This window comes from Lactuca sativa, chromosome 9 (genome assembly GCF_002870075.4).
Source record: "Lactuca sativa cultivar Salinas chromosome 9, Lsat_Salinas_v11, whole genome shotgun sequence".
In the NCBI taxonomy this organism is placed as follows: domain Eukaryota; kingdom Viridiplantae; phylum Streptophyta; class Magnoliopsida; order Asterales; family Asteraceae; genus Lactuca; species Lactuca sativa.
In genome coordinates this window covers 83,643,773-83,666,644 of record NC_056631.2, presented here as the reverse complement: position 1 = coordinate 83,666,644, position 22,872 = coordinate 83,643,773, and the positions used below count along the sequence as shown (strand labels likewise).

Sequence of the window (22,872 nt, the reverse complement as noted above, 5' to 3'; positions counted from 1 at the left end):
TAATGGCTTAAAAACACTCTATGCAAGACGATGAGAGGAGAGAGGAGGAGGAGGCCTAAGAATTCGACTCTATTATGGTTTGATAGCATGTATATGAAATTGTGAGGGGTGATGCTCTTTATGTAGTTGAGGTTGCTTAGTCCCAAAGCTAGGGTTTGCTGGAGGAAACCCTAATTTCCCATTCTCAAGGCCTTTGACGAAAACTTATAGGGCATCCCTATAATTTTCTTCAACTCCTTCTTAAGGGGTCCAGTAGCCCAGTTTCACAACTATCAATAAATTCCAAAACAGCCCATGCACTTTTAATTAATTCATTTAATCCAAAAATTAATTCCAAATTAATTTCTAATTTGATATGAATTAAATAACATGATTCTAATTAATATATTATTCTCATAACATATTAATAAATCATTTTATACACCAATTTATTATTCCAAATATTAAACTCAACCTCTCTGTCTAAAAGTCATCCTATCAAGTTGTTGGAGTGAAGGCAACCCAAAAGGGTTGTGCTACTATCAATTCAAGTATATAACTGTTGGGTCAAAATATGGTTTATACTTTACTTTTATGGGCAATTGTATTTTTCTGTAATATTTATGAGTTTATGGTCATGTTTACGGCTGAGTTTACGGCCGTAAACTCATTTACGGCCCATGTGTTATCCGACCCATATTCCAAGTATAAATAGATGTGTTAGGGTGAGGAGTAGAGATTGATGAACTAGAAGGAGTTTACGGCCAGAGAGAATAAGGAGTGTATGTGTGTGAATCTATTGTATCTGGAACTTTAATTCTAATCAATTCATACAGAGATTCATATTATTCTTCTTCTCCTTCTCTTCTATTTGATCTGACATCATCCGTTTGATTGGGATTCCGCACCATCAAACGGATCTGATTGATACACAGGCAGATTAGGGACTTACAATTGGTATTAGAGCCTGATTGTATCAGTTAAAAGGATTTATTGTTTCGTCTGGAATCTGAATAATTGGTGTTTCCGGTCCAAGCTTACGGCCGTAAACACCTTACGACCGTAAACTCATTTACGACCCATGTGTTATCCGACCCATATTCCAAGTATAAATAGATGTGTTAGGGTGAGGAGTAGAGATTGATGAACTAGAAGGAGTTTACGGCCAGAGAGAATAAGGAGTGTATGTGTGTGAATCTATTGTATCTGGAACTTTAATTCTAATCAATTCATACAGAGATTCATATTATTCTTCTTCTCCTTCTCTTCTATTTGATCTGACATCATCCGTTTGATTGGGATTCCGCACCATCAAACGGATCTGATTGATACACAGGCAGATTAGGGACTTACAATTGGTATCAGAGCCTGGTTGTATCAGTCAAAAGGATTTATTGTTTCGTCTGGAATCTGAATAATTGGTGTTTCCGGTCCAAGCTTACGGTCGTAAACACCTTACGACCGTAAACTCATTTACGACCCATGTGTTATCCGACCCATATTCCAAGTATAAATAGATGTGTTAGGGTGAGGAGTAGAGATTGATGAACTAGAAGGAGTTTACGGCCAGAGAGAATAAGGAGTGTATGTGTGTGAATCTATTGTATCTGGAACTTTAATTCTAATCAATTCATACAGAGATTCATATTATTCTTCTTCTCCTTCTCTTCTATTTGATCTGACATCATCCGTTTGATTGGGATTCCGCACCATCAAACGGATCTGATTGATACACATGCAGATTAGGGACTTACAATTGGTATTAGAGCCTGATTGTATCAGTTAAAAGGATTTATTGTTTCGTCTGGAATCTGAATAATTGGTGTTTCCGGTCCAAGCTTACGGCCGTAAACACCTTACGACCGTAAACTCATTTACGACCCATGTGTTATCCGACCCATATTCCAAGTATAAATAGATGTGTTAGGGTGAGGAGTAGAGATTGATGAACTAGAAGGAGTTTACGGCCAGAGAGAATAAGGAGTGTATGTGTGTGAATCTATTGTATCTGGAACTTTAATTCTAATCAATTCATACAGAGATTCATATTATTCTTCTTCTCCTTCTCTTCTATTTGATCTGACATCATCCGTTTGATTGGGATTCCGCACCATCAAACGGATCTGATTGATACACAGGCAGATTAGGGACTTACAATTGGTATCAGAGCCTGGTTGTATCAGTCAAAAGGATTTATTGTTTCGTCTGGAATCTGAATAATTGGTGTTTCCGGTCCAAGCTTACGGCCGTAAACACCGAGTTCTTGGGCCGTAAACCCTATTTTGGAGCATTATTTGATCTTATTTTCGAAATATTTTTGCGTTTTTGGATAGATCTCGCAAAAATAAAGGGGGTTGTTCTTCGTGTTTTTCATTAAAAAGGCTTTTGATCGAGTTTTGGAGCTTCAAAGTCGAAAAATCGTTGTTTTTCACATAATCGTTGAAGGGTTTTCGGCCGGAGCTTACTGCCGGAAACAGTTCACGGCCGGCGGCGGAGTTCGTGTTTGCGGCTAGGGTTTCCGAGCTTGCGGCTCGGTTGGAAGTATACGGCTCGGAATTTGCGGCTCGGTCTAGATCGTCTCGGTTCGCACCTCGTCCTCGCCTCGCACCTCGCATGGCAGCAGTGTCTTCAGTTCACTCTTAAAAAATCGAAACGGAATTAAGGGGTGCCGGGATTCGAACCCGGGTCTCTTCCATAGAAGACCAGCAGCTTACCAGTTGGTCTACATTGCCATTTGCATCTTTCCTTTCGTTTTTTATTCATAAACACTCCCTGTCGCACCACTTTTCCTATTTTGACACTTTTAACCCAAAACTCAATTTCTTTTAATTCTAAATTTTTTTTTCATCCAAAATAAATAAATAAAAAATTGTTTTTATTTTTTATTTTTATTTCAAATTTTGACTTTGACTTTCAAGTTTGACTTTTGACTTTAAACTTTGACTTTTTCGTTTAATTTTTTTAAAAAATTTCAAATTTAACTTTTCGGTTTGACTTTCAAGTTTGATTTTTTTTAAATTTGACTTTTGAGGTTTATAGTCAAGGGGCATTTTTAAATTTAAAGTTTGACGTCTAGTTGTGCTTTACGAGGGAATTAAAAAACATGAAAGAGAATCGTCAGGAGATTTTAAGACAAAATTTCAACATGTTCGATTATATCACTGGAGAAACCCTCGAAGCTTAGTTGCAGCGATTTACCACACTCACTACTGAGATGAATATTGCTGGGATCTTTTTGACCAAATCTGAGATAAACAAAAGGCTATTGAATTCACTTCCAAAATCGTGGGATATGAATGTAGCTGTCATCAAGAAGACGAAAGATCTCAATCGTCTTAGTATTGCTGAAGTAATTGAAGAGCTTGACGCTTTAAAGAGTTCTGTAAACCTTTCGGTCAATGAAGTGTCATGTTCTCATTCATGTGAAGTTTCATGTTCTCAATCATGTGAAGATACGATTAAATTTCTTCGGGATCAAATTGATTTATTTAAAAGAGAAGTTGAGGACCTGAGATATGAAGGATATCAACTCAGGAAAGGACAGAAACCCCTGAAGGCTGAGTTGGAAGCAAAAACCAAGGACTTTAGGAAATTTCAGGAAGACTACAGTAACAAATGTGAAAACTATGATTATGTAGTCAAACAAAATGCTGAGCTAGTGGTTGAAGTTGAATCTTTGAAAGGAAAGTTAGAAACCGCCAAATTTGATGTTAGAAAATATGATTTCTCAAGTGAGGTGGTTGCAAATATGATAGACCAAAGCATGCAGTTTAAAAGGAATCAAAACAAGGGTCTAGGGTATGATAGTGTTCCTCCTCCTTTCAGTCATAACTACACATCCATCCCCATGACAAAGAAAGAAATTGATAGGGAGGCACATCTTCAATATGGCAAACGAGTTGGATTTGTGTCAGGAGGAGTTATTAATGTTGAAAATACTGATGTTTCAGTTACATGTGCAGGTAAAGTAGCAGAGGATGAGAACAAGGAGAGTTCTTCTGAACAAACAAACGACCCCTTGAACTCTAAATATGTTGCTTCTAATCAACCTGTCGTTGGTAAATACAGGCCACCAATTCCAACGCAACAGAGTTCTTGTGGCAAGTATGCATGTGGGAACAACAAGAGACAAGGCAAGGATACGCCACCAGGGGCAGGAATAAATAACTTCACAGTGAAGAAAAATACTTGGTTTCACTGGGGAACACCTGGACACATTTCCAGAAATTGTCCTAATCGTGCATACGTTCCCTACTGCCTACAAGGATGGCAGAACGCGCCAAGAGGGAGATTTTTCCAAAGAAACCCCTCAAGGTCACATTCAGACAATGCCGAATGGAATGTCATGAAGGCCAAGAATCAATCTTCCAAGGACAAGAATCAAAATCCCAAGGGCAAGAAGGGAATGCCTGCTAAGAAGCCAAATCCAAGAGATGCTCCAGTGAAACAAAGACTGGCTAAGTCAAAGTCATCTCGAAGATCGGCTTCAAGTGCCAAATCAAGTACTGAGGCACCCATCGTATCGAAAAAGAAATGGGTTAAACCCAACTACAAATGGGTTCCGAAGGCTCACTCTCCCAAATCTTCTAACGACTCTAATATTTCTTCATCTTCTGTTTGTGATAAACAGGATATGTCATGGGAGAGAGTACCGTGCAAGGATGACAAAGGTCGACCCAGTTTCAAAATGGACTGGGTTCCAAAGACCAATTGATCCCGCTCTGTGCTGGAGCAGCTATGGAGGCATATCATCAGACTTCGGTTTGTTGGTAGTGGCTGCTCCTGGCATATGATTGGGGACATCTCTCAACTGCACAACATTCAGACTTTTGTTGAGAGTATGTGTCCTTTGCGGGAAAGGAAGAAAGGAAGAGATCACAAATGGGGTTAGTGCTTAATGATATGAAGAATTTTCGGATCTGTTCTGAGGTTATGCTTGCTGTTCTCAGACCTTCTGAATGCAGATTCAATCGGTGAATTACGGTTTGCGTTTTCTTCTCTATACTCCTGAGTTTTTCTTAAGCTGATTCACTTTAAAGACTAATTTTTGTTTTAGGATAGTTTAAATTTGCGCATTTACTTTCGTTTCTCTCCTATGCACAAATTTAGGGGGAGAAATAAAAACAAAACAAAAATTAGAAAATTTTAGTTTAAAAAAAAATATAAAAAAAATCCAAAAACATTAGAAAATCAAAAAATCAAAAAAAATATGTTGGTTATGAAATGTGCTTGAGGGAGATGTTTTGGGAAGTGATATTATCAAGTGATAACAAGCAACCTGAGTCTGCGTAATGTACCCGAAGTTGAAGGGTCTATGCTCTGGTTTGATGCGTCGGTTGGCACGAAAATTTTTAAATGGACATGACTAGGCATAATTGAACTTAGGAAATTTATAGACTTGACAAATCTGGACTTAGTTAGATATGTTCAGCCTGACAATACGACGCTCGGATAGGTTGAGCAGGGAGATATATATGGGAATCTACTCGTCACATTAATTGAACCCGTACTTGGAACCATGGCTTAACTTTTCCTTGATGTGCGGATTCTGTCCTTAATTCCGGTTGGATGGGGCGACTGGTAAATTTTGATAAATTAGGTCTGTAGAATATCATTTTCATTCTTTCCGTCTGTTAGCCATATGTTGTCTCCTTTGCGCGACTTCTAATCCGACCTGGTACACAACATATGCAACTCTATTTCTATGCAGGCTATATATATGTGTGAAATACTTCTTATCTGTTAGCCATATGATGTATCCTTTGCGCGACTTCTAATCTGACCTGGTACACAGCATATGCAACCTTCTTCTTCTCAACCCCTCTGAAGTAGTTAGCAATAGAATTCTGAATCTCTTCTCTCTCTGAATGGTTGTCTGCTCACCCAATGTAAGGAGTACTTTGGAAGTTCTTGATGGCTGGGGCATATCAGGAAGCGGGAAACACGTTCTAGTACACTTAAAATTGAACACATACAGATTGTCTATAGATCTCGCTGCTCAATTTAGGTGGACAACAATATCCCTAGTCGTCGTCAGATGAATGGACCTTAAGATATAGTATCTAAGAAATTAGGATCAGATATAAATTTTAGGTTTTTAAGTTCATCATGTCTTGTAACAAATAGTATGTCCTAAATCTGTCACAAATTTTTCGTGTTTAAGTGGGCCACAATACCGACGATCGACCAGACAAAGATGTGAATATGGAAGGTACCGACAAGTGGATAAAGGCTGTCTAAAAACTTTGATCCCAATCACTCTTAAAGTTAGATGTCATTTTTATTTTTGTTAAATTTGTCATAGTTTCTTCTAATTTAAATATTAGGGGAGAATTAAAAATTAAAAATAATGAAAATAAAAAAAAAACAAAAAAAAAATTCAAAAATCAAAGAAAAATCAAAAAAATTAAAAATCCAAAAATAGTGTTATTTCTGTTTTATTTCTTGTTCAGAAAAATAAAAAATCCAAAAATATTTTTGTTTCTATTTTAATTTGTGTGCTAAGTTTTCTTTTAGTTTTGTTTTTGTCTTGAATAGTGATTTCAGGTATAGATAAGACTCATTCACTTTGTGTTGAAGATTTCTGAGCCAAAGGCTTCGTCCGTGAGCATCGAAGAATTCTCATTCAAAGGAGCAAGAAATGAATATTATTCTTACGACATTCAATCTTTCAACCCCAGAAGCAAGGTGAAGCTGCAATTGAAGATTATGTGACGGATTGCATTGAAGCCTCCTCAATCAGTCTGCTGCTATCTTTGTACCTGCTGAAGTGATCCAGAAGATTTGTTGTCTCTGATGTTCTCTCTAAAGATTCTCAAGCTGAAAGCACTATCTTTCAAGAATCAGTACGTAAAGCCTCCTCACCCAATGTGCGTTCAATGCCAAATTTTGAAGAAAACCTCAAGTGCTCAAGATGAAGTCATTCATTGAAGATTCATATGTTCATCCTGATGTTGTGAAGAAATCGAAGGTTAAAGCTGAAGCCAAGCTCTCACTGAAGATTGACAAGAAGGGCCAGCTACTTTTTAGGGGGAGCTTTTTGGGTCAATTAAGAAAAGAAAGCTATAAACCAAGGGGGAGATTGTTGGGTCAAAATATGGTTTATACTTTACTTTTCTGGGCAATTGTATTTTTCTGTAATATTTATGAGTTTATGGTCATGTTTACGGCTGAGTTTACGGCCGTAAACTCATTTACGGCCCATGTGTTATCCGACCCATATTCCAAGTATAAATAGATGTGTTAGGGTGAGGAGTAGAGATTGATGAACTAGAAGGAGTTTACGGCCAGAGAGAATAAGGAGCGTATGTGTGTGAATCTATTGTATCTGGAACTTTAATTCTAATCAATTCATACAGAGATTCATATTATTCTTCTTCTCCTTCTCTTCTATTTGATCTTACATCATTTGTTTGATTGAGATTCCGCACCATCAAACGGATCTGATTGATACACAGGCAGATTAGGGACTTACAATAACAATTATAGTTATGGGATTAGACACCTATCCATCAGTCTCCCACTTGGATAAGTCCAATAACTATAACTGCAAGTATAACTTCAAAAATTGACTAACATATTGTCGCTCCCAAAAGTTGCTGTCGAACTCTGACCTAGTCAGTTACATGTCCTAAGATAAGGGATCATATAATCCTCAGTTCTGCAAGATATCATATGGACAAATGACATGGAATAGAATCATTCACATCGTCCAACAGTTTGTTTCCTGATTTCTGATTTGTAATGACAAAGAACTTAATTGAACGCATCAATTCAGTCCTGATCGGAAGGACCCAAGATACCGCTTTCCCCCCTTTGGGCAAAAGGAACAGATAGACTTTGACTTATATGCTTGTACTATTTACTCATCAAATCGTATTCAACAATACATTTTATAACATCAATTTTCTAATGTTTTTACGCATTATCAATTCACAAGCAACTCGTAAACAACAATTCATATATCTCGGTTTAAATATTAAACGATATTATCGTCTCAGAATTACTCGTGATAAATTCCATGAAGTAATTCACTGAGTGTGGGTTTAATTCAATAATTAAATCTCCATTTCAAAAGTACTCATGAATGTTGCAGCAAACCATTGCTATGTCTAACCCTTTAGACAATGTACAACCTGATTCATGACAATCTTAATTCACTACTTACTTCCAATGTATGACCGACTGTGGATATTTGAACAATCCAATTATTCGGGAAGTAAAACATGCAAAAGAGAAACACAATGATAAACAATTGACTAAAGATAGCAAACAATACTCTTAAATAAATCTCAATTATTTAATCATCAAATGTCAATTATATTTATGTTGTTACAAGTTTCTAAGTATCTATCTAATCAAAAAAACTAATATCATCCTTCAAACCAATGTTCCTCGCATGTTGAACGTGCCTAATTCTACTCAGACCCATTGTGAGGGGATCTGCAGTATTTTCTCTGTATGATACCCTCTTTACGATGAGGCTTCCTTCTTCCACAAGATGTCTAATAAAATGATATTTTCTATCGATATGTCTCGATCTACCATGATCTCTCGGTTCCTTGGTCAAGTCAACCGCTCCTTCATTACCGCAGAGAATCTTCATAGGCTCCTTTATGACTGACACTACTCCAAGATCTCTGTAACGACCCAAAATTTTAGAAGAAATTTTTCATTTTTAATCAATCAAACACATTCGGATAAATCATGAAATCCCAAAACAATTGTTTTCAAATCCACATTCATTACAACTTTATTTTAAAACATTAGAGTGTCCCATAACGTATCAGTGAGAGAGAGAGAGAGTGAGAGAGAAAGAGTGCACGCCGCGCCATCATGGCTTGCCCTTGTCCTTGGGCTCAGATGTACCTGAAACAAATCCGCAAACAGTAAGCTGAAAGCTTAGTGAGTTCCCCAGAGCATACCCACATGCAACATATCATGCTAGCTAAAACAGCTATACATATAACATAAGCTATGCATACAACAGATAAGGATGTCGTGGGCTCGTCCCTAGAGTCTTATTCCAGGATGCCATGGGCTCCCCACATGGTCTTACACCTAAGTGCCATGGGCTCTCCCATGGTCTTTTATAGGAAAGCCAAGGGCTCTCCACATGGTCTTACATCCGAGTGCCATGGGCTCTCCCATGGTCTTTGATAGGAAAGCCATGGGCTCTCCACATGGTCTTGCGTCCAAGTGTCATGGGCTCTCCCATGGTCTTCCATACAAACATACCACATATAATACTAGCATACTTCCTAGCTCATACCAACTATCATGCCAAATAACACCATTACAGCTAGGGCACTACATATCATGAAATGGGCCGGCCTTGGTGCCTTATACCCATTGGTATGGTGAGGAGACTCACCTCTCGAATACTGAAATGGAAAGGTGAAGTCAGATATATCCCACGCTGCTTCTTCTCAACTTCCTATAATCATCAAGTGATTAACTTAACACCATCCCATAAATACCCCTAGAGTCAACACTGGTCAAAGTCATGCTCCACAGTCAAGTTCAACACTCCATGTTGACCTCAACTCGTCGAGTATAACCAACCACTCGTCGAGTTCCTTGCATAACTCGTCAACTCACCGAGTCACTTGAGTGACTCATCGAGTTCCCTAATGTTCGATACTACAACACTCAACTGCAAATCCCTGGCCGTAAACCCTTTGGCCATAAACCCCTTGTCCATAAACCCTTAGTCGTAAACCCAACTCGCCGAGTCTCTAGGGGAACTCGCCAAGTCCCCCTTCCTGTTTGCTTGTTGTGATTATACTCCAAATACAGGGATTCCAGGGCTTAGATCTGAAGCCCTAAGGTGCCTAGAAGGATAAAGTTTCCAACTTTACCTTCTAGAACCGTTCCAAATGCTCCTAGGTCCTAAATAAAGGTTGTAAAGCTCCAAAGCTTTGCCATCTGGTCCAAAACTATAGGGATCTGAAATCCCTCCTTTCTAGAAAGGTGTCTAGTCCTCAAAACGTTCCAAAGGTGGAGGCTTTATGGACATGCATGTCCAATACATGTCTTCAGGTCAAAATGGCCAAAAAGAGGGAAATATGCCCTAAAATCCTTGCATGGTGTCCTTGCTAGACTAAAGGCCAGATCTAGCCCACCTTGGGACCATTTTGCTCTGGAGATTCATAAAGTTGCAAACTTTATGAATCCCATGCATGCATTCAAAGAGAAGGGTAGGAAATGCAAAGTAAACTCAAGATCTAGCCATATAGTATGATAAAAATCGAGTCTTGAAGACTTACAACAGTCCACAAGGTGATTAAGCTCAAGGATGGGTGCTTGGTTTGCTGGATCTTCTCACTATCTCCTTCTTCTCAAGCTTTAAAAGTCACTCTAGCTCACAAAATGGAAGAGAATGGGGATTAGGGTTAGCACCGACGTTCTTAAGGTTTGGAGGCTAATGGGAGGTCAGACTCAAGGCTCATAAGGAGGTTAGATAGGGTGCAAACCCTAAAATTAGGGTTTTCTCATTACATCGCCTACTCGTCGAGTCGGCCTTCCAACTCGTCAAGTAGGGTATAGATCCCGCGTCCTTGAAATGCTCTCTACTCGACGAGTTGGACTCCCAACTCGCCGAGTCCATACACCCACAACCCTAAATCTTAATTAAATTAAGTAATACCTAGAACAGGTGTTACAAGTCAGACTTTGTCCTCGAAGTCTGTTGATCCAAACAATTTCGGGTAGTGATCCCGTATCTTGTCCTCTGACTCTCAGGTCCACTCGGAGCCCCTGCGGTGCTTCCATTGAACTTTTACCAACTTCACTTCCTTGTTCCAAAGAACCTTAGTCTTCCTATCTAAGATGGCAACAAGCCTCTCGATGTAGTTCAGGCTCTCATCCACCTGGATGTCGTCTATCGAAAAGACTGCGGACTCGTCTGTGACACACTTCCGAAGCTGGGACACATGGAAGGTGTTGTGAATCTGGCTAAGCTCCTCCGACAGGTCCAAGCGATATGCCACCTTGCCCACCCGGGCCGTGATCCTGAACGGGCCTATATATCGAGGCCCCAACTTAACCCTCTTCCGGAACCTGTTGATCCCATTTTATGGTGATATCTTCAGTAGCACAAAGTCCCCTACTTGGAACTCAAGAGTTGATTACCGTCGGTCAACATAACTTTTCTGATGGATCTGCGTGACTCGCAGCCGGTCGCGCACCTGCTGAATCTGCCTGGTAGTCTTGAGCACTACCTCAGTGCTCCCCATGACCCGGTGTCCAATCTCATCCGAATAAACCGGGGTCTTGCATCTCCTACCATACAACATTTTGAATGGTGGTCGGTCAATACTGGCATGGTAACTGTTACTTTATGAAAACTTTGCCAATGGAAGGTACGTATCCCAACTTTCTCCAAAATCCAACACGCATGCTCGAAGCATGTCCTCCAGTGTCTGTATTGTCCTTTCGCTCTGGCCATCGGTCTGGGGTGGTACGCCGTGCTAAAATGTAGCTGAGTGCTCAGTTCCTCATGGAACTTCTTCTAGAACCTAGATGTAAACCGAACATCCCGGTCAGAGACTACCGACACTGGCACCCCGTGTCTAGCCACCACTTCTCGTACATAAATATGCGCTAACTTCTCAGCGGATATACTCTCGGAAATTGGGATGAAGTGGGCACTCTTCGTCAGTCTGTCCACAATCACCCATATGGCGTACACGCCCCTCGCCGTCCTTGGTAACTTCGTGATGAAGTCCATGGTGATCTCTTCCCATTTCCACATGGGAATGGGTAGCGGTGGGAACTTACCATGTGGTCGCTGATGCTCGGCCTTGACCTTCCTATAGGTCAAGCACCGCTCTACAAACCAAGCAATCTCTCGCTTCATGCAGGGCCACCAATAACTCAACCTCAAGTCTCTATACATTTTCGTAGCCCTGGATGTATAGAGAACTTGGACTTGTGTGACTCCTCTAATACCTTCTGCCTTACTCCTCCAGTCACCGGTACCTACACCCGGTCACAATGTGTCAAGAGGCAGCGACTATCCGTAACAAACAAAGGATACTGTCCCCGAATCCGCTCTATCTTCCAATTCTCTTTCTTCACTCCCTCAACCTGGGCCTCTTTGATCATATCCAACAAAGAAGAAATCACCATCATCCTCATACAAATGTTCCCAATCAGGGACCCCGCCGTCTTGGGGCTCAACGCATGTGCTACCACGTTGGCCTTCCCTGCATGGTATAGGATCTCACAATCATAATCCTTCATCACATCCAACCACCTCCTCTATCGCATGTTGAGGTTCTGTTGATCCATCAAATACTTTAAACTCTTGTGATCGATATAAATGGTGAACCGCACTCCATACAAATAGTGCCTCCAAATCTTGAGGGCAAACACCACTGCCCCCAGTTCCAGGTCATGGGTGGGGTAATTCGCCTCATGAGGCTTCAGTTGCCTCGAGGCATAAGCTATCATGTATCCCTTTTGCATCACTACCACACCTAACCTTGGTATTGATGCGTCACAACACACCACCAAGTCATCTAACCCCTCGGGTAACACTAGGATCAGAGCCTTGCATAACTTCCGCCTCAAGGTCTTGAACGCTAACTGCTAATCCGTGCCCCATCGAAATGTCACATTCTTCTTGGTCAAGTGGGTCAGTGTCACAATAATCTTCGAGAAATCCTGGATAAATCTCCGATAATAGCCCACTATACCCAAGAAGCTACGAATCTCTGATGCGTTCTTCGGTACTTCCCACCGCATCACCGCCTCAACCTTGGCTGGATCAACCGAAATGCCCTCCTGATTGATGATGTGCCCCAAAAACTGTACCTCTCGCAGCTAAAAATCACACTTGGAGAACTTGGCGTACATCCTCTTCGCCCTCAGCGTCTCCAATACCTCCCTCAAATGCTGCTCATGTTGTACCCTAGTCTTGGAATAGACCAGAATATCATCAATAAAAACGATCACCGACCGATCCAGCATCGGTCTACATACCCTGTTCATGAGATCCACGAAGGCTTCTGGGGCATTGGTGAGCCCAAACGGCATCATCAAAAACTCATAATGCCCATACCGAGTCCTAAAAGCTGCCTTTGATATATCCTCATCCCGAATCCTCATCTGATAGTACCCCGACCGAAGATCAATCTTAGAAAACCAAGACGCACCCTACAACTGACCGAACAGATCGTCGATTCTCGGCAATGGATAACGGTTCTTCACCGTTAGTTTATTCAATTCCCGGTAATCGATGCACATCCTGTGTGATCCATCCTTCTTTTTCATGAACAGAATTAGTGCTCCCCACTACACTACTAGAAAAACAGCCTTTTACGACGCACAATGTGTGTCGTAAAATGCTCAGACGACGTACAAATGCGTATCAAGGAAGGCCCTGTCATAACGAGAGACGACATGCTTTTGCGTTTCGTCTATAGACGACGCGCAGTTACGACACACATTTATGACGCTCATTTATGACACAGAATGCGTATCAAGGAAGGCCCTATCATAAAGGAAGACGAAACGTATTTGCGTGTCGTAACCTTACGACTCGCATTGCGTATCATTAAAGCCCTTGTCAAGAAAGGTCATGTCATAAATGAAGATGACACACCTTTTTGCGTATTGTAATTTCAAATGTTTTAAAAAAATATTATTTATAGATTTACTAATTTTGAAATTAAATTTGCGTTCAATGTCTCATAATATAAAATAAAATATCATATACAAAAAATACAACCCATTACATAAAATTTAATGTCATACAAATAATCGTACCATGGAAAGATAAAACAAATCAATAGAAGTTGTAACATAAATTCACAAACTTATATTTTTAATAACCTAATGTGTGCCTCACTGTAAACAAGATTTATATATAGCAACTTTTTTCTTTACAATGGCATGTGAAACTAGAGCCTTGGGAGCAGTTCGAACATAGCTAAATCCTAATCCTCTACCAGATGGATCACCAACACCTGTAATCTCCAATGTTTCAATGTTTCCTCTATCCTGAACAACAATATTTAAGACTTCAAACCAATAAATCATATCCAGTTAAGTATTAAGTCCCTGTTTGGTTTTTTTTACCTGATTTGTTCAAGCAACAAAGTTGCTGCTTAAATTCCAGGGAGTTATTTGTAATTCTCTCTCGATGTGGGAAGCAGCAGCGAAAGCTATTACTTCAGCAGAGAGCTAATTCATTGTAGAGGAGAGACCACATGGATGAGTCATGCTGATTCCTAGAAGTTTCAGTCTTTACATTCAAGCTAGCAGGCTTTCAAAAGCACACACCTAACACAAAAAAAAAATAAGATAAAAGAAAAGGAAGATAAAGATAAAGATTAAAGAAAAGTGAAAACATATATTTTCTGTTGTCACCATTCTTCTAAGCTCATCCTCTAATGGAATACGAAAATTTCGCTTCATAACCCATGAACCCCTCTGGTGATTGGTTCCATAAATATAAAACAAACTGTTAATATATTGGTATTATGGGTAAAAAAGTAAAGTAATGGGTAAAATTTCACCTGAAAATCACACAATAACTTTAACCTCTTTCTTAAAGAAACTTCAGCTACATTTGCAAACCGTGCAGATAACTCATTGGCACGAATAGCAGGTGTCAAGCCACGTTTTTGAAGAGCACGAAACTCACGATACATGGACACCAGAAGCCTATTCATATTATACATCTGAACACCTTTTGATATAGGGGACATCACTTCCATGTGAGGCTCCTATTTACATTACACATTTTAAATAAATATACAGATGGGAAAAAAAACGAAGGAAAGATATAGGTCAAACCTGTTGACCAACAACGTAAATCCGGTCAATGCGTCTTAATGAGAGCTTTTCCTTTGGAGAGCGAATGAGTAAATAGTCAGTGGATGAGAGTTTATGTGGATATATTGGAGCTCTATACATATTTGTTGAAAGAATGCATGGGTACCATTGTTCCTTAAGGGAATCTGACCTTTGGGGCCTGCTCATCGAATAGAATATCAAAAGGATCAAGATTGGGTTTCCTACTAAATTAGAAAACTAAATCAACAACAGAAATACCTTGTTGGATAGACTGCTTCCAACTAAAGAACTCAGTGTAACCTTGAGAGGAGTGAAAATGAAATGGTGAGAGAAAAATGTATCTCATGTTCTATTTTGTCATTATAAATAAATACGACTCAGTATTAAATTAATATTCTTGTTTTGTTTTGTGTGTATAAACTATAAAGGCATGGTTATGGAAGATGGCAACTTGGCAAATAATGCTTTGTATCACTTCCGAGAGATGCAAAGAAGACTGGTTGAGTTTTTAAGAAACGTGTCATCCTTCTGTAAAAAGGACTTCATACTGAATACCAGAAAGAATACTTTGTAAGTCATTATATATGTTTCTTTTTCTTATTCTTTCTGCTGTGTTTTGTTCATTTGTAACGTATCTCATTAAACTGTCTCATAACAACAGAACTAGGTGGGATCATCTCCTTGATAGAAGCACCAGATGGGACCTTACGCATCAAGTGAGTCAACATAATTCGTCACAAAACAAAAATTTCTATTCAATTCAGAGAAAATAATCAAAATTGATATAAGCAATAATGGAAAAGTGAAGAAATTGTAGGTGTTACAAGAAAAATTAAGATATCAGGGAATAAAATAATAAAAAAAGAAGAAGAACATCATGATGATGATGATGAAGGAAAATACCTCGACAAAAACAGACATTTCGTCAACAAATATTAGACCTGAGAGCCCTGAAGCATTCCCATGCAGGAGTGCAGAGAAAGAACTTACACTTTTTCCAAGAGACCAACTATCCTTCCTGTCATACAATAGAAAGTAAAGTAAATAAAAATAAGGCACAATGACACCAAAAATTGAAATAAGAGTGAAGCGTGTCATTCCTTAGTGTTGAAAGTTGAACTGTTATTGATTTTAATGTTATAATCTGGGAATGTTGAAGTCCAGGAGAGTCATCAAGGTAAGCATTTATACTATGAATTTTTAACGATCGCATCGAGCCTTATTTTCCCTTGACACTGGTAGCTTCCATTATTAAGTCTATTTATGTTCGGCCATTCCCTCCCACCTCCAAACTGTAACTGTAACTCCGGGCATCACTTTCATCTCCCATGAACCTCATAAACGCCATATAAACCAGAGCCATACTTAGCTGAAATGCTTCAAAATGGAGAAAAAAATACTGCCCAAAACAATTGAAAATCTACATACCATCAAAAAAAGACAATCATCAGCACAACCATAACTCCAACAATCGAACACTCTGATCCTACTTAAGGGCAGCTATATGGCCTGAAATTGCATACGACTTCATGTTTATGCTTACTGTAGTAAGGGAAGATTCCATGGCAACTGAGTGAGCTGTATTTGCATGGCAATTCGAGGGATTCTGTAGCTTTTTCCAATGCTAGACATCCTATATCACCGAGTTCTTGTCTGCAAGTCGGACACTTGTTGTTCACAAGTGTTTTACAAGTGGAACAAAGAGTCTGACGAAATTTTGAAGTCAATCATTCTAATTTCCAACTTCAAGATTTCCACGAATTCTAACCTTTTTAAGGAAATTTCGGTAATGAGATAATGTTTGATAACAAATAGGGTAAATGGTAACAACTTGTACGTACAAGAACTTGAAATATACATAAATCTTGAGGCTTAAAAAATTGATATGTTTGACCATGAAAAGTCAACATCATCTTTTTGTTAACCGAAGTAAAAAACGATGTATCACAATCCGAAAACCCCTAAATTCACATGAATCTTGAAACGATTATAATATGAATTTTAACATGTAAGAGCATAATCAAATTAGAAAAATGGAGAAAACCTGATGTATTGGAGGGTACATTGAATTGGTACAAACAGGGCATTCGAGAAGCTTGTAAACACTGAGGGTGGGATTAATTTTGGAAGGAACGACATTAACATAGTGAGTTTTGATGATAAAATCTGGGGATTTTAATGGCTGTTTTGACGATGTTGATGTTGATGTTGATAACGATGATGATGGTATGGGATCTCGTCCTCATTTCATTCATCCAATGTTGAAACGCATTCAATGTGATCGAAATCCATTATCCCAAAATCAAAAGAAAAAGGAAAATAAAATACCCATAAAAAGATCAGATTAGATGGAAGAGCATGTGGGTTTTGTTTGGAAATTCTTGTCCCTACCCTGTCTTTGGGTTAACGATGAAGAACAGAAACTGGAGAAGTGGGAAGGAAACGGAAGTGAGAGAGAAACAGGAATAACTTTATTGATCATTGAAAAGGGTGATATTTATTTTTGATAGCTCCCCGCCGGCGCACAACTCCATGATTAGGTTAACAGAGTGCCGATGCTCGTAGGTGCCATGGAGCTCGACAATGTTACGGTGTCCGGTGAGGTGATGCATGATCTGGACCTGTCGACGGACATCGTCGATGTCATCCTTGTTAATCAGCTTCCACATCGCGATTGACTTGTAAGCGAACTGTTGGTGCGTGGTTTTGTGAGTGACAAGATACGTCACGCCAAATTGGTCGTGGCCTAGCGCTTTACTGATTGTGTAGGTTGCACGAACATCTTCCATTGGTCGCCCGAGGACAAGGCCGACGGTTGTTGGCGAGGAGTGGTGATGATATTAGGGTTTTTTTGGCTATTGATCAGTGAGAGAGAAGAACAATGGAAATAAGGTAGAGGATAAAATGGCGGCCTTTCAAACTTTTGGAATTTCCATTTCCCCCCATTGCTGCAAAAGAAGAAAAAGTGTGTTTCATTAAATAAAATATAAAGCGACATACCTACACGACACTCATTTTAACATAGGTGCCTTCCATGTTTTAAACTTTTTGTATTGGACACTAATTTTAGGGCATGCAAAAGTGCGTGTCCTCTATCCTTCATTTTTTTAAAAATAGACGTTATTTTTAGGACACACAAAAAGCCTATCCTAAATCATTGTGTTTCATTGTTTGCGTGTCATTAAACGAAAGTTTTCTAGTAGTGCGGGGAACTGTTCGGACGGATGAACCCTCGATGTAGTAGCTCCTGAAGTTGTGTACATAACTCCTACATCTCGGGCGGTGACAACCGGTATGGTGCCTTCATTATCAGAGCGGCACCTGACACTAATTCAATGCGAAACTCCACCTGCCTTTCCAGAGGCACTCCTAATAACTCTTCGGGAAAAACATTCCAGAATTCCTGTACAACCGGCACACTGCCCACATCCGTCGTGGTCTTGACCCTTGTATTTGAGATATAAGCCTAAAATCCTGTACATCCCTGTTGCAGGAACCTCCGAGCCCTCGCAGCTGAACAGAGGGTTGGCCCCTTTGGGGCCCTCTCACCATGTATAACCAGTTCTTTCCCACTTGGGGTCCGAACCCTCACTAATTGGCGCTCGCAATCAATCAAGGCCCCGTTGGCCCCCAACCAGTCCATCCCAACAATCACCTTCACTACTCGCATCGGTATTGGGACTACATCAACTCAAAACCTTTCTCCAAACACATTGAGGACACAATCCCGATACACCCTCACTGCGCTCACCATGCGGTCATCCGCAATCACTACCTCGATCGTAGATTCCAAAGTCCCCGAAGCATCCCGAAACTTCTTGCTAAGCGCAAGAGACACGAACGATCAGGTAGCCCCCGAATCAAACAAAACATGGGTATATATACCGTTGACCACAAAGGTCCCTATACAAGCACAATATACACATAAGCAATACAATAAATCAAGAGTGGAGAAGAGGAAACACATACCGAAAACAACGTCCGGCGCTGCCCGAGCCTCCTCGGTAGTCAGCTGAAATGTGCGGCTCTTCACCGGCGGAGCATCCGCCTTAGCAGGGCGGCCATCAGTAATCCTCATTATGACGGGCGCAAGCGCCGACACTGCTCCTCCCCCTTCCTGTAACCTCGAACAATCAGCCCGCTTATGGCCGGTCTGGTTGCAATGAAAACAAATCAAGCCCTTATTGGGGCAGTCCCTGATTACGTGGCCTAACTGGGCACACCCGAAGCATCCCGAGCCGCCCGTCTGACAGGCTCCACTGTGCGGCTTACCACACTTGGCACACCGGCTCTGGCCCTATTGGCCCCTTCTAGATGAATCCGAGGCCTTAGGCTTTTTAGCCTAACCTACTGCTGCCTGGGCCTGCTCAGGCTTCCGCTTCGTGCGGGAATCCAATTCCATCTCCCGCTCACAGGCCTTCTCCACCATCTCATTCAGGGTTTTGCACCCTGTAAAGCTCACAAACTCTTGAATATCATCCCTCAGCATGGAATGATAGTGTTTCCGCCTCATATCCTCATCGGTAGCATACTGTGGTATCAACAATGCTCGCTCCCGAAACTTGGTGGTGATCTCCTCCATAGTCTCGGTGGTCTACTGTAAGTCATGAAACTCCCTCACTAGTTGTTGCACCTCGATAGGTGGTGCACACTCCAAGTCAAAATCGTCAAACAAACTCGGCCCATGTCATCTCAGCCACCCCAGCTGCTCCCACCTGGCTAGTAACCTCGCCCCACCAATCTCGTGCCCTGTCTCTCAGCATGCAAGAAGAAAATCCAACCTTTGCCGCATCCGGGCAAGAACTCGTGTGCTGGGAATTGTCGATATCTGCCACCCAAGGTCGGCTAACAATGGGGTCCCTGAATTTGAAAAACTTCGGCGCCCCACACGCCTTGAACTCCCAAAAGGAGGGAGTTTGGGCCCCAACCTGACCCACAACAATCTCATCCCTGAATGCCCTAAGTCTCTCCTCCATAATCTCCATCATACCCTCCTTGACTGTCCCAAAAACGACTGGGTAGCGTCAAGGATGCCCCTGGTAACCTCGGTTGCAATAAGCTCGTGCAGCCTCTCATCAATGACATTAGTAGTGTCGCCTGATCCCGATCCTGATCCTCCTGCTCTAAATCGTGTCACCACCATGCTGAACTGAAATGCAATAAATCATAACAATCAGGATTTCCATATAAGGGATCTTCCCACGCTGGTCCTCCTTGAAATCGTCAGATCTAACATTGGTTTGGGTACATGTCCTGTGCTTTCAGTAGTACAGGCTGAATACTACCTTCCACACTTACATGTACCTTTCCCAAGGCTATATCCAATTACCCCAATTCGCCCCAAACTCAATCATGTCTCACAGACTACCGCCTATCTCAAATCCTTGGCGACCCTACGATTTGCTCTACCTATATCAATCAAACCAATCATAATTGGTTGCCATTATGCATGCAATTTATACATAGAAAATGATCAAATAGATTTTCGAATAAAAGATTCTACCCTAGGACCACAACAAGACAAGGAACATGAAATAAGGCTGATGATATATGGTCCACTAGCATGGCCTAGACTACTCTAGCACGCCAGCTTGGCCTGGCACGCTCCTGCTAGCTCTACCTGGCGCTCCCTTGCCAGCCTTGCCGGGGACTCTCCCGCCAGCCCGGCCTGGCGCTCACTTGCCAGTCCTACTGGGGACTCTCCCGTCGGCCTGACCTGGCGCTCCCTTGCCAGTCCTGCTGGGGACTTTCATGCCAGCCCGACCTGGTGCTCCCTTTCCTGGTGGGCGCCTGCCAGCCTTGCCTGGTGTGCGCTCACCAGCCCCGCCCGGCGCCTCCGGGCGGCCTTGCCCAGCTCCTTGCTAGCTAGGCCTGAATTAGGCTTGCTCAAGGCCTGACCTAATTTCCCTTGACCTAATTGTCCCCTATATAATGAACAGTACCTCCTCCATGGAAGGGGACCTCTCCTAGGAGCTTTCCTAAGGGACTTTTCCCAAGGGGCCTTTCCCTGGGACCTTTCCCCTGGACTCTTCCCCATAGCTCAACCGCCATACCATACTTCAGCTGGGTGGCTCAGCCGCCACCCGCCGCCGTCAGCCACCATACACCACCAGCAGCACCAAGATAGTCCTCTGTAGCTAAAGAGAGCCATCTCAGATCTATCAACTGATCTAACTTGATTGTCGGAGTCCGCTCCTGGGGCACAGTCCCTGGGGCGGCTCTAACGCATCTCTTTAATTGTGATGTCCAGATCTCCGTCGTAGCAGAAGACCAGAAGAATCGTTGGAGGTCTTCTGAACATCCTCATCCCTGACTCGCATCTGGTGATATCCGGAGCGTAGATCAATCTTGGAAAACCAAGATGCTCCCTATAGTTGATCGAACATATCATCTATCCTCGGGAGTGGGTAACGGTTCTTCATCGTTACCTTGTTCAGCTCCCGTTAGTCTATACACATGCGACGTGTCCCATCCTTCTTCTTCACAAACAGAATCGGGGCTCCCCATGGTGAACTGCTCGGCCTGATAAAACCCTTGTCTAGCAAATCCTACAACTGCATAGACAACTCCTGCATCTCAGGAGGAGCCAACCGATATGGTGCCTTGGCTATCGGAGCCGCACCCGAAACCAGGTCAATCCTAAACTCACCTGTCTCTCAGGGGTATTCCAGGTAAGTCCTCTGGAAATACATCTGAGTGCTCACGTACCACCGGTACATCGTCAACTATCGACTTACCCTTCTCTCGGGCATCTATAACATAGGTGACATACCCTGCGCAACCTTGCTGAATGTAGCATCTCGCTCTCACTGCTGAACAAAGAACTGGTCCGCACTGTGGCCTCTCGCCCTGAATCACTAACTCTCCCCCACTGGGAGTGCGAACCCTCACTAACTGCAGCTCACAATCAATCACTGCCCCATTGGGGCTCAGCCAATCCATACCCACTATAACCTTATTCCCTCGTAGGGGAATAGGAACCAGGTCCACCGAAAACTGCTCATCAAATAGTCGCAACGAACACCCCCTATGTACCCTCGCGACCCTGACGGTCGTATCATCAACTATCTCTACCTCAAATGGACAATCCAGCTCCCACGGAGCTCTACTAAACCGCTTGCTAAGCGCAAGTGAGACAAATGATCGAGTAGCCCCCGAATCAAACAATATTGTAGCTGAAATGCCGTTCACTAAGAATGACCCTATACACAAACACATAATCATGAGAAATAGTCAATACTACAAAATAGAGATAAGAGGAAAATACATACCCTTCACCATGTCAGGAGTTGCTCGCGCCTCCTCTGCTGTCATCTGGAAGACTCTGCTCTTCGCCACTGGCGCCTCGGCCCGACCCTGTCGGCCGTCTGTAATCCTCAAAGTAGCAGTGGCAGGTGCCGCCACCTTCCCTGCGACTGCTAAACTTGGACACTGGGACTTTTTATGTCCCCTATGATTGCAATGGAAGCAAATCAGATAAGATGTTATGGTGGTGGTGGTAGTAGCTGTACAATCCCAGCTCATATGCCCATCCGGCCGCATTTAAAGCAGCCAGAACTCCCTGCCTTGCACACTCCATCGTGCAATCTCCCACACATGCCACATTGTATGTGGCTTTGTTGTCCCCTAGGTCTGTGGTCGGATACCTTGGGCCTTTTGCCCAAGCTTCCTATGCCAGATACCACCTCTGGCTTCCTCTTCCTCTCCATCTCCAAATCAATCTCCCTCTCACGGGCCCTCGCAATCATGTCATCCAACGTTTTACAGCTGGACCGGCTCACAAACTGGCAGATATCGCTCCGTAGCATCTCATGGTAACAGGCCTTCTTCATTTCCTCATCAGCCGCATACTGAGGAACGAAGTGCCCTCTCCCTAAACTTGGCGGTAATCTCCGCCACAGTCTCAGTAGTCTGAGTAAGATCCTGAAACTCCCTCGCTAACAGCTGCACCTCGATAACCGGTGCAAACTCGGCTCTAAACCTGGTAGTGAAATCAGCCCAGGTCATCGCATTAAGAGATGCGTCATCCCCAATGACGTGTCTGACCTCCTCCCACCAATCTCGCATCCTGTCCTTCAGGAGACTGGA

At 42.0% G+C, this 22,872-nt stretch overlaps 1 non-coding gene across 3 annotated transcripts; it reads right to left on the bottom strand.

The window, feature by feature from the left end:
* Positions 1-13,781: 13,781 nt before the first annotated feature.
* LOC111885345 (uncharacterized) lies at positions 13,782-17,719 on the bottom strand. Of its 3 annotated transcripts, none has more exons than XR_008226848.1 (10): positions 16,829-17,719; positions 16,328-16,552; positions 15,688-16,204; positions 15,043-15,084; positions 14,930-14,962; positions 14,785-14,835; positions 14,505-14,714; positions 14,356-14,418; positions 14,065-14,268; positions 13,782-13,986 (listed from the first exon to the last, which is right to left on the bottom strand). It is a non-coding gene; the product is annotated as an uncharacterized LOC111885345 (transcript). The 3 variants fall into 3 exon arrangements; XR_008226849.1 differs by having other exon boundaries at positions 14,785-14,962; positions 15,688-15,802; positions 15,976-16,204; XR_008226847.1 differs by having other exon boundaries at positions 14,785-14,962.
* Positions 17,720-22,872: the final 5,153 nt, after the last annotated feature.